We start from the raw sequence: 12,775 nt of genomic DNA on the forward strand, positions 1-12,775 counted from the left end.
AGCCGAACCAAGAGGAAGATGAAGGAAAATCGGTTTTCAACCCGAGGTAAGATTAGTATGTTGTGGTATGAACCCAAACCCATTAGATTTAGTCACGAAACGACGAACCGACATCGTTAAACCGTTGAAGTCACGAGACCCGGGTGGGTTCGGGTATAAACCGAGCCCAAGATGAGCTTAGGGATCACCCTAGCTCAGATCTGGATCGAACGGGACGAAAAACGGTGAAAATGGTGGTGAAATAAGCGAGATATCGCTTTTCCGGCGAGATCCCGTTATTTCGACAACGGCGGCGCCGGAGAATGTTTGTACGAGGATGTCAGAATAGTCTGACATTCTGACCTAACCCTAATTCGTTAACGGGAAGTTAACGAACTATAGTTAATTCGTTAACGGAGAGTTAACGAATTAGAAGTAATTCGTCAAGGCAATTCGCTAACGAAAGCTTAACGAACTAGCCTTAGTTCGTATCCAGTTCGTTAAGGAGAAAGATGACGAACTAACTCCAATTTGTTAAGTAGTTCGTTAAGGAAGAACTGACGAATGAACCCCCAGTTCGTTAAGGGTTCAGTTCGTTAAAGACCTGTTCGCTATAAGGTCCAATTCGTTATGAAAGATAACGAACTAGGCAGTGTTGTGATAACGACTTAGGCTTAATTCGTTATGGCAAGCAAGTGGGCGAATTAAATAATAATTTAAAATCGTAGTGGAAAATGTGATAAGACAGTTAATAGAAATAAAATTTTTCCAAGCTGACCTGGCAGCTCGACCCCAGCCAGGGGCTCTGCCCCTTGGACCCTGCTAGGGGCTGCCGCCCCTGAAACCCCGCTATCAGGGGCACTGCCCCCGAACCCCCGTTCGTTGTGGGCAATAATTGAGACTAGAAAGACGATATGATTAGTAATAGTAATTGATATTGTAATTATTAAATAGTTAGACGCGCACAGCTCGAGAATGAATAACCAATAGCAGAAGAAGTAACCGAAATCAGGTAAGTTTCTAGCCCCATTTGTCACACCCGGCCCTGAGCGGCGGAAACAGCCGGGCGCGCGCGAGTGGGGATTGGTAGTTAAGCACGGGCCATTGCAAACATTTATAGTAAGATTTTCATTGCGCATGAAATGTTTAATACCAATACATTACATTGTTTAAAAATTTCATAAAAACATCCAAGTATAAAACTGTTGAAGATTTCCACGCCATATCCCCCTTGCGCGGCGGGAACAACCACGCGCATCGAAGGGATAGAACTAAAATCTTCCAAAAAGCTAGTTTTAGATGTTCAGCGTGAGGTGCTCTAAGTGTGACTCCATGCGCTACCTAGTTATCTCCTGAAAGACACGTAAAAACATTTGAATCAGTATAAACTGAGTGAGTTCACAAGTTTTAGTAACTATATAAATCGCATTGCATCATAGTCTTGATAAAATCATATTGAAACACATTTCTGATTTCATGTCTAAACATATACTTGGGAATCCGTATGAAAACATAGATCTGACACATTTCTGATAAAAGTCGTTCAGCGGCTACGCGCGATCATTACTGGAAGTGTGCTCGTCCATGCAAAGTGGCGCTGCCACTACGAGCTAAATAATATAATGCCGTCCCGCGGTTTACGCGTGGACATTTCTGAAAAACCGTGCTCGTCTATGCAAAGAGGCGCTGCCCCTACGAGCTAATCAATAGTTCCGTCCCGCGGGTTACGCGCGGACGTTGTGCCGGAAAACAAGGCGCTCGTCCATGCAAAGAGGCGCGACCCCTACGAGCGGGCTCAAACCCATAGTACTGCCCCATGACCATACTAGGCACTCGTCCATGCAAAGAGGTGCGACCCCTACGAGTGGGTGGATCAAACCAGCAGTCCCTACCCTTAGAGTTCCAATGGTAAAGTGATCACTTACTCGAGTTCTAGCGCACATACATCGAAAACCTTAGATAACCGTTCGCATTGCTCATCATGAAATATAATTTAAACACATAATCGCTTGCATAGCTTGTAAGTATACCATGATAAAACATTATTTAAGTACGTGTCCCTCGCCCCGAAAACAGTTTAAAAACAGTGAAAACAGCGAGAATAGGGGCTGTGAGACTCACCTGTGGTTCTTGTTAAGGGATTAATCGAGATTCGGGTTTTCTTGGTGTTGGCCTCGGAATTGAAGGTCTAGAATACGATAACAAGAAGTATATATATTAAGATCAAGAATTAGGAGAATATAAGGGTTGGAAAGCAGATCTCAAGGTTATATTCTTGGCTTACCTGGTAACAGGATCGGAAACGAAAACAACGGATGCTTGGGAGACGATTAGTGCAAGTTGCAGTTCTTAAGAGAGAAGTTTGAAGTGTGTTTTGGGTGATAATTTAGGTTACATATTTATAGGCAAACTCAAGGGAACACAATCCCTTGCTTTAGGGGATTGTAATCTCTTCATATCTAGGTGTAATGATGATAAAGTATGGAAATTATTATTATTTATTTAAGAGTGGAGTAGTGGATAAAAGACTTTGATTTGATTTGGACAGGACATGCAGGTCTGTGGTTGGTGGGAGTAGGGTGGCTGACAGTTGACTTTTCATGTTACAGTGTGCTTTTTCAGGTACTTTGTCAGTGTACAGTAAAGAGTGGAAAATCTCTGAAACACGCTACCGTTTCTTTTTGGGCGGGAGTAATCTCCTTACAACTGGAGAATAGACTAAGTGTTCTGCGTGTATTACTTTGTGCGCATAGCTTTCTGCGTGAAGGACATTTCTTTGCTGCGGGTAGGTGCGTGACCTTCTCGCAGTCAGGGACATTGAGTTTCATTTGTAGATTCTCCAGGTGGTCTTGGTATTTCAACATAGTGATCAGTCATGTTGAAGTCAATTCCATCTTGGAGCTTCAGACAAACTAGTTCTCAATGTTCCCGCCATGCGGGAAGGTTAGTTCCCCTTCCGCACGCGCATAAACGATTTGGGATGCACCCGCCTTAGCATCATGCGAGACGGTCAACCCATTAGACAACATTAAGTTATAGAAACATAAAACCAATACACTCGCGCATGGCGCATATAACATATGCCCACGCAGATTCTTAACATGGTGCGCTCGCGCAGGGTGCTCATAACAAATACCCGCGCCGATTCTAACATAGCGCGCTCGCGCAGGGCGCACATAACATGCCCGCGCTGACTAATATGGCACGCTCGCGCAGGGCGCACATAACATGCCCGCGCTGATTCTAACATAGCGCGCTCAATATTTACAATCACCTAATTATTAGGTTGATTACTTGGTTTATAGGATTGAGAAATTTACCGGGTGTCACATTCCCCCCCCCCCCCCGTTAAGCGAATTTCGTCCCGAAATTTAGGAGACGTTGCTGGCAGAAGCCATGCTCTGAAAGAGGTGTGGGTATCTCTGGCGCATTTGATCTTCTCTTTCCCAAGTGAATTCAGGCCCACGCCTTGAGTTCCATTGAACCTTTACTAACTTGATTCGACTTCTGCGCAACTTTTGTTCTTTCCAATCGGTTACGGCTATAGGCTCTTCTACGAAGTGCAGTTGTTTGTCGATGTGAATCTCTTCCAACGGTAAAATCAACGTTTCATCAGATAAACACTTTTTGAGGTTGGACACATGAAACGTATCATGAACTCCACTGAGTTCGGCTGGTAAACGGAGTTTATAAGCAACCGGACCGATCCTTTCCAGGATCTCAAATGGTCCGATGAAGCGCGGATTCAACTTTCCTCGCTTGCCGAAACGGGGGACTCCTTTCCATGGAGAGACTTTCAAAAGTACTTTATCCCCTACTTGAAATTCCAATGGTTTCCTTCGCACATCTGCGTAGCTCTTCTGTCTATCGCGCGCTGTCTTAAGGCGATCCCTTATCTGAAAAATCTTGTCTGTTGTTTCTTGGATCAATTCTGGACCAGTCATTTGCTTGTCACCCACTTCAGCCCAGCACAGTGGGGATCTACACTTGCGCCCATACAAAGCTTCGAACGGCGCAGCCTTGATGCTTGTGTGATAACTGTTGTTGTAAGAAAATTCAACCAATGGGAGATGAGTATCCCAGCTACCACCGAAATCGATTGCGCACGCGCGCAGCATATCTTCCAATGTCTGGATTGTTCGCTCGCTTTGCCCATCCGTTTGGGGATGATATGCCGTACTCATGTCAAGACGAGTACCTAAAGCCCCTTGTAACGATCTCCAAAACCTTGATGTGAACCGACTATCTCTATCAGAAATGATGGACACTGGGACTCCATGTTTTGAAACTACTTCCCGAATATACAGTCGGGCTAACTTTTCCATCTTATCGGTTTCCTTGATCGGCAGGAAGTGCGCTGACTTAGTTAGCCGATCTACAATAACCCAGATCGTGTCATAACCCCCAGGTGTCCTTGGCAGTTTGGTGATGAAGTCCATAGAGATTTGTTCCCACTTCCACATGGGAATTTCTGGCTGCTGAAGTAACCCCGACGGCTTCTGATATTCAGCCTTTACTTTTGAACACGTCAGGCACTTACTGACATACGTCGCGATGGCGCCTTTAAGATTGGGCCACCAATACAGCGCTTTAACATCTTGGTACATCTTGTCTGCGCCAGGATGTACGGAATACCGCGTCTTGTGAGCCTCGTTTAATACTCGCTCGCGCAATCCTCCCTTGAGAGGGACCCATATGCGGTTAGCGAAATATAGATTGCCGTTCTTAAGTTCCAAATTCTTAATCATACCCCCAAGGGATTCGTTTTTAGCAAACTCTGGTTTCAAAGCTTCTTGCTGAGCGTCTCGGATGCTGGTAAAGAGATCTGCGCGAATGGTCAGCCTTAGAGCCTTGACTCGTAGTGTTTTTATTCGCTCCTTCCTGCTTAGCGCGTCTGCCACCACATTCGCCTTTCCAGGGTGATACTTTATTTCACAATCATAATCGTTCAACAATTCAACCCATCTTCGTTGCCTCATGTTTAAATCCTTTTGATCAAATATATGTTGAAGGCTCTTGTGATCCGTAAAGATTATACACTTTGTACCATAGAGGTAATGGCGCCAAATCTTTAGCGCGAAGACAACCGCTCCAAGTTCCAGATCATGCGTTGTGTAGTTCTTTTCATTGGTCTTGAGTTGGCGCGAGGCATACGCTATGACTTTGTCTCGCTGCATAAGGACACATCCGAGTCCCTGATGTGAAGCGTCGCAGTAAACGACGATGTCGTCCGTCCCCTCGGGCAGAGACAAAATTGGCGCACTACATAACTTCTGTTTCAACATTTGAAACGCTGCTTCCTGATTTTCGCCCCAAACAAACTTCTTGTCTTTCTGAGTTAGCGCGGTCAGAGGTAGAGCTATCTTGGAGAAGTTCTCAATGAAGCGTCGATAGTAGCCAGCTAGTCCTAGGAATTGCCTCACCTCAGTTGGGGTTTTTGGCGCTTCCCAGTTTTCGATGGCCTTGACTTTGGAAGGATCAACGTGTATTCCTTTCTCGTTTACAACGTGACCGAGAAAGTGAACTTCTCTAAGCCAAAACTCGCACTTGGAAAACTTCGCATACAACTTTTCTTTCCTCAACAATTCCAAAATCAATCTCAGGTGTTGCTGATGCTCGGCCTTGGTCCGAGAATAAATCAGAATATCATCTATAAATACAATCACAAACTTGTCCAAGTAGGGTTTGCACACGCGGTTCATCAGATCCATGAATACAGCCGGCGCATTAGTTAGCCCGAAAGGCATCACTAAGAACTCATAATGGCCGTATCTAGTTCGGAAGGCTGTTTTCGGCACATCTTCCTCATGGACCCTAAGTTGGTGGTATCCGGACCGTAGATCTATCTTCGAATAATAACTGGATCCTTGCAACTGGTCAAATAAGTCGTCAATCCTCGGTAAGGGGTACCGATTTTTGACTGTCAGCTTATTCAGCTCCCTGTAGTCAATACACATTCTGAACGAACCATCCTTCTTCTTAACAAACAGTACTGGAGCTCCCCAAGGTGAAAAGCTTGGGCGTATGAAACCCTTATCCAATAGTTCCTGTAACTGATTGGATAGCTCTTGCATCTCAGATGGAGCTAGTCGATAAGGCGCTCGAGCTACTGGCGCAGCTCCTGGGACCAAATCAATACGAAACTCGACTTGTCGCGGCGGCGGTAATCCGGGCAAATCTTCAGGAAAAACTTCTGGAAATTCGCGCACTACTGGTAAGTCTTCAATTCTTCGCTCATCTCCTTTCTCTACTACATGCGCCAGGAAGGCGTAGCACCCTTTCCTTAGGCACTTGCGCGCCTTTAGGCACGAAATTAGTTTCGTCGCAACTCCCCTTCTTTCCCCTTGAATCACCAAGGTTTCTCCGTTCAACAGTGGGACCCGAACCTGCTTCTCATGGCAAATAACTTCCGCGTGGTTCTCGACTAACCAATCCATACCTATCACAATGTCAAAACTTCCCAAGTCTATTGGCAACAAGTTAATATTGAACCCGTGACCTCCCATGACTATTACACATTGTTCAGTTCTTTCGTTTGCGCATAACTGCCTACCATTGGCTAGTTCTATAGTATAAGGTGTGTCTAGCCTACTGGTTGCTAGGCCTAGGGAGTCTTTAAACTCAGCGGATATAAAACTTAGGTCAGCGCCAGTATCAAATAAGACAGATGCAAAATGTCCGTTAAGCAAAAACGTACCGGTTACCACATTCGGCTCTTCTTTAGCTTCGCCTGCGCCGATCACAAAAGCTCTCCCGCGAGCTTGGTTTCCCTTTTGCGGGCAATCCCGACTAAAATGCCCTGGCTTCCCGCATGCGTAGCAGTTGTCGCTCGCTCCAGCTTCTCTGACACGGAAATTCATCGTCTTGTGCCCTGGTCTGCCACATTTGGCACATTCGATTCTTGCGCATTCACCCTCGTGGTGATACTTGCATTTGTTGCACCATGGGCGAGGCCCGCTGTATCCTTTCCTTGATGGTTCCGCGGCTTGGATCGCGTAAGCCCTTACGCTCTCCTGCTTCTTGAACGGTGGTTGCTTGGAGTCGGACCCTCGGTGGTGAGAGTTCCACTTCCTCTTGGGATCAGAGGTTCGCTGCTCGATTCCGCGTGTAGTTAACATACCCGCACGGACCGTATCCCTTGTAAGGGTGATGGCCCGCGCTACCGCCTCATCAAAGGTTGGAGGCGCTGCGGCGTTGAGCGGAACCCTAACAACAGGAGGTAACCCAAAGATATACCTCTCGATCTTCTTTTCCTCCGTGTTTGCCATGTCTGGCACCAACTGGCAAAGCTCGTTGAACCGGTTGTTGTAGGCGTCGATATCCGTTCCTACCATGGTGTGGTTCCAGAATTCCTGTTGTAGGTTTTGAATTTCTGCGCGAGAGCAGAACTTTCTCATCAACATTTCCTTCAGTTCCTCCCAGGTCTTGTGGAGAGCAACTTCTCGCCCCAATGTTTTCGTTTGAAGCTTCCACCAAGACGAAGCTGCCTCTTGGAACATGCAGGTCGCGTAAAGGACCTTCTGGTTCTCACTACATCCGCTAATGGAGAGAACTGTCTCCATTTTGTCAATCCAGTTGTAGAGCCCAATGGCCCATTCGGTACCCTTGAATGGCCAAGGCTTACAGGCCATGAATGTCTTGTAGGAGCATCCTTTGTCCAAGGCTCCTGATTCGGGTTCTGGGGTCTCATTCTGACGACCCTGACTTGATTCGGCCTTGCTGGCCTCATGTGTTGCGATTGCTTGCGCGATTATTTCCGCGAGTTCCTCGGGTGTCATGGTAATTCCCTTGGCTTTAGTTGGAGGCATTCTCGCTTTAAAAGAGTGAAAACATATCAATCTTAGCGCATGTATTCTGAGCACATAATATTATCATTATTTACTAGACACTGTGTGACCCGTGTTCCTAAGTGTGTGTATAGTTTCTTTTGAAAATATTTCATGCGATTTCCCCCAACGGTTATAGTCTAGGTTAAAACTTCTTTTCCTAGTTCGCTATAACCAGTGCTCTGATACCAATCTGTCACACCCGGCCCTGAGCGGCGGAAACAGCCGGGCGCGCGCGAGTGGGGATTGGTAGTTAAGCACGGGCCATTGCAAACATTTATAGTAAGATTTTCATTGCGCATGAAATGTTTAATACCAATACATTACATTGTTTAAAAATTTCATAAAAACATCCAAGTATAAAACTGTTGAAGATTTCCACGCCATATCCCCCTTGCGCGGCGGGAACAACCACGCGCATCGAAGGGATAGAACTAAAATCTTCCAAAAAGCTAGTTTTAGATGTTCAGCGTGAGGTGCTCTAAGTGTGACTCCATGCGCTACCTAGTTATCTCCTGAAAGACACGTAAAAACATTTGAATCAGTATAAACTGAGTGAGTTCACAAGTTTTAGTAACTATATAAATCGCATTGCATCATAGTCTTGATAAAATCATATTGAAACACATTTCTGATTTCATGTCTAAACATATACTTGGGAATACGTATGAAAACATAGATCTGACACATTTCTGATAAAAGTCGTTCAGCGGCTACGCGCGATCATTACTGGAAGTGTGCTCGTCCATGCAAAGTGGCGCTGCCACTACGAGCTAAATAATATAATGCCGTCCCGCGGTTTACGCGTGGACATTTCTGAAAAACCGTGCTCGTCTATGCAAAGAGGCGCTGCCCCTACGAGCTAATCAATAGTTCCGTCCCGCGGGTTACGCGCGGACGTTGTGCCGGAAAACAAGGCGCTCGTCCATGCAAAGAGGCGCGACCCCTACGAGCGGGCTCAAACCCATAGTACTGCCCCATGACCATACTAGGCACTCGTCCATGCAAAGAGGTGCGACCCCTACGAGTGGGTGGATCAAACCAGCAGTCCCTACCCTTAGAGTTCCAATGGTAAAGTGATCACTTACTCGAGTTCTAGCGCACATACATCGAAAACCTTAGATAACCGTTCGCATTGCTCATCATGAAATATAATTTAAACACATAATCGCTTGCATAGCTTGTAAGTATACCATGATAAAACATTATTTAAGTACGTGTCCCTCGCCCCGAAAACAGTTTAAAAACAGTGAAAACAGCGAGAATAGGGGCTGTGAGACTCACCTGTGGTTCTTGTTAAGGGATTAATCGAGATTCGGGTTTTCTTGGTGTTGGCCTCGGAATTGAAGGTCTAGAATGCGATAACAAGAAGTATATATATTAAGATCAAGAATTAGGAGAATATAAGGGTTGGAAAGCAGATCTCAAGGTTATATTCTTGGCTTACCTGGTAATAGGATCGGAAACGAAAACAACGGATGCTTGGGAGACGATTAGTGCAAGTTGCAGTTCTTAAGAGAGAAGTTTGAAGTGTGTTTTGGGTGATAATTTAGGTTACATATTTATAGGCAAACTCAAGGGAACACAATCCCTTGCTTTAGGGGATTGTAATCTCTTCATATCTAGGTGTAATGATGATAAAGTATGGAAATTATTATTATTTATTTAAGAGTGGAGTAGTGGATAAAAGACTTTGATTTGATTTGGACAGGACATGCAGGTCTGTGGTTGGTGGGAGTAGGGTGGCTGACAGTTGACTTTTCATGTTACAGTGTGCTTTTTCAGGTACTTTGTCAGTGTACAGTAAAGAGTGGAAAATCTCTGAAACACGCTACCGTTTCTTTTTGGGCGGGAGTAATCTCCTTACAACTGGAGAATAGACTAAGTGTTCTGCGTGTATTACTTTGTGCGCATAGCTTTCTGCGTGAAGGACATTTCTTTGCTGCGGGTAGGTGCGTGACCTTCTCGCAGTCAGGGACATTGAGTTTCATTTGTAGATTCTCCAGGTGGTCTTGGTATTTCAACATAGTGATCAGTCATGTTGAAGTCAATTCCATCTTGGAGCTTCAGACAAACTAGTTCTCAATGTTCCCGCCATGCGGGAAGGTTAGTTCCCCTTCCGCACGCGCATAAACGATTTGGGATGCACCCGCCTTAGCATCATGCGAGACGGTCAACCCATTAGACAACATTAAGTTATAGAAACATAAAACCAATACACTCGCGCATGGCGCATATAACATATGCCCACGCAGATTCTTAACATGGTGCGCTCGCGCAGGGTGCTCATAACAAATACCCGCGCCGATTCTAACATAGCGCGCTCGCGCAGGGCGCACATAACATGCCCGCGCTGACTAATATGGCGCGCTCGCGCAGGGCGCACATAACATGCCCGCGCTGATTCTAACATAGCGCGCTCAATATTTACAATCACCTAATTATTAGGTTGATTACTTAGTTTATAGGATTGAGAAATTTACCGGGTGTCACACCATTTCCTTGTTATGTTTTCGGGGTTGTGTGCATTCTCGATGTGAAGTGTGAATACACTTACCTTAAGTGGTAAGTGTATGCTATAGATGTTATACGAGGTAGCTATTATATAATGCTTGTCAGTACGTGAAATAATGTTTGTCAGTACGTGAACGATCTTCGGATATTGCACGTATCGCCAAGGATAGTGATTGCCAAGTGGTTATTAGTGTGCATGAATGCTATGATGTGACTTGCTTATTATGTAAATAATGTATTGATATGTAGTGTGATGTAGACAAGTAGAGGTAGCGTGTGTTAGAAGTGGCAAGAGTCTAGTAAGAGTGTTAGTGGCATGACGATAGTACGTGGTAGGGTAAGCCTATACGTGACTTCGTTATTAAAGTGGCAAAGTGGCATAACGTTGTACGTTATTAAAGTGGCAAAGTGACATAACGTTATTCGTTATTAAAGTGGCTAAGTGGTAGGGGTAAATAAGAGGTTAAGTGGTAAGGTGAGCAGGTCAGATAGTGGGCTACGTGCCTACGGATACGTATATGATGCATGTAGTGGTTGTATGATAAGTTGCTTGATTAACTAGAACTCACTCAGCGTAGCTGACTTTTAGTATGCACGCAGGTGAGCTGATTGTAGAGTTACATGAGAATGACACATGACATGGATTGAACGGCTAACATCTGAAGAAAGAAGAAGAGATGTTTTAAATATAATATTTTATGTTATGGTTTTAAAGAAAAGATTAAGGGGGTGTTTGGGATTGCTTATTTTTATCAACTTATAACTTATAAACTTTTTGAAAAGTAATAAGGTGTTTGAGATTGCTTAAATTGTGAGAGAAAAAGTTCCATAAATTACAAAAGTGTAACTTATTAACTTAATGAAAAGTTATAAGGAGGTAAAATAAGGAATCCCAAACACCCCCTAAATGTTTTGTAATAAACGGTTAAAGTTTTATATTCCGCAAAAGTTTTAATTAACTCTGATTGTAAGAACTGTGTTTATGAGTAAATCCGACGTTAAAGTGAGTCACCGGGATCGAGGCCTTACAGGTTGGGGCCAGGTTCCAACTAAGTTACACCACAACGACTTGTATCTAGTGCATTGCTTAAGTTGACGGAAAAGACAAAGTTAGTGGGGTAGATGGTAGTTATATATTACATTTAATATGAAATAAATAAAATACAACGTACAGTTATTATAGTTTTAAAGATAACTGCTCTTTATGATATACAAATTATTACTGTTAATAGAATAAAATAAAAAATTACACTGTAGCACGTTTAAAGATTTTTAAACGGAGAAATGAGCAAACTTATAAAAAAACATTTATTTAAAAAGTAGTTTTATGATGGCGGGGGACTCAAACTCTTGCTTGATTTGATGTAGTACAAAAGTAAAATGTGGGTGGAAAGTAAAAAGAACCAATGATAAATAAAAAGCAATCAAAATTACGAGAATGTTCACTTGTATATTTTACATAAACTGTGATACATAAGACGATTATATAATCAATAATTGGGCTATATTTCAAACTTCTATTTTATATTCACATATATCTTATTTAACGGATATTCTTGGTCATACACATGGACTTTGAACATAAATGTATGGGGCTGAAACTTGAGGTACTAAGGATGTCAAGTTATTAAATTCAAAGGGAGTACTTGGTACATCACCCAAATCAATTTTGTTAAGCTTTCTATTTCATAATTTCAGTTAGTTCATTATTTTGCTTTTCTTGGTGTACTTTTCACGTTTCATTATTTAATATTTTAGTCCTTAGTTTTATTTTTATTAATTTAATAAAGTAATTTTACATAATACTTTAATCATAAGTTCGTATTTACTTAACCTGCTAATTCTTGCGCACACACGTATGAAAAAGGTATAAATCACAAAACTTGCACGTATAATTAGAGAAATGTCTTTTTAGTGAACTAAATGTTCAATTAATCGTTTGATGAGAAGTCGTTTATATATGTTTGTTTAAAACAAAATGAAGAAATTTATTTGTTAGTCTGGTTAAATGAATGAATATGAACACATGTTGTTTTTCATTTATGTTTTTGAATGGTCGTTTACGTTGTTGATATTCGTCCATTTATGCTTTTTTAATTGTGTTAGTTTATTTTTGTTTGTTTACATACACATTAATACATATAGCCCATTATAATCATATTATATAGTTTTATAAAATCTAAATATCACCTATTTCATTTTAGTATAGTTTTATTAACTTTTTAGGTCTATCATATTGATTTTTTCCATCTATGTTAAGTTATATTCGTTGTTGTTTATGTGCATGAAGCGTTTGTTTATACAATTAACGAACGAACATAAACGAATATGAAACGCTCGTATTCTTAATAAACAAGCGCGAACAAGAAGCATGCCCCATTTGTGGTCATTAGGTTCATTTTGTAGACGGTATGATATATTCATCTTGATATTTAAATCACACAATTTCAATAAAT

The sequence above is a fragment of the Bidens hawaiensis genome, unplaced genomic scaffold (assembly GCF_021521415.1).
Source record: "Bidens hawaiensis isolate Kalapana, Puna unplaced genomic scaffold, B.hawaiensis_p1.1 tig00030777_1, whole genome shotgun sequence".
Classification (NCBI taxonomy): domain Eukaryota; kingdom Viridiplantae; phylum Streptophyta; class Magnoliopsida; order Asterales; family Asteraceae; genus Bidens; species Bidens hawaiensis.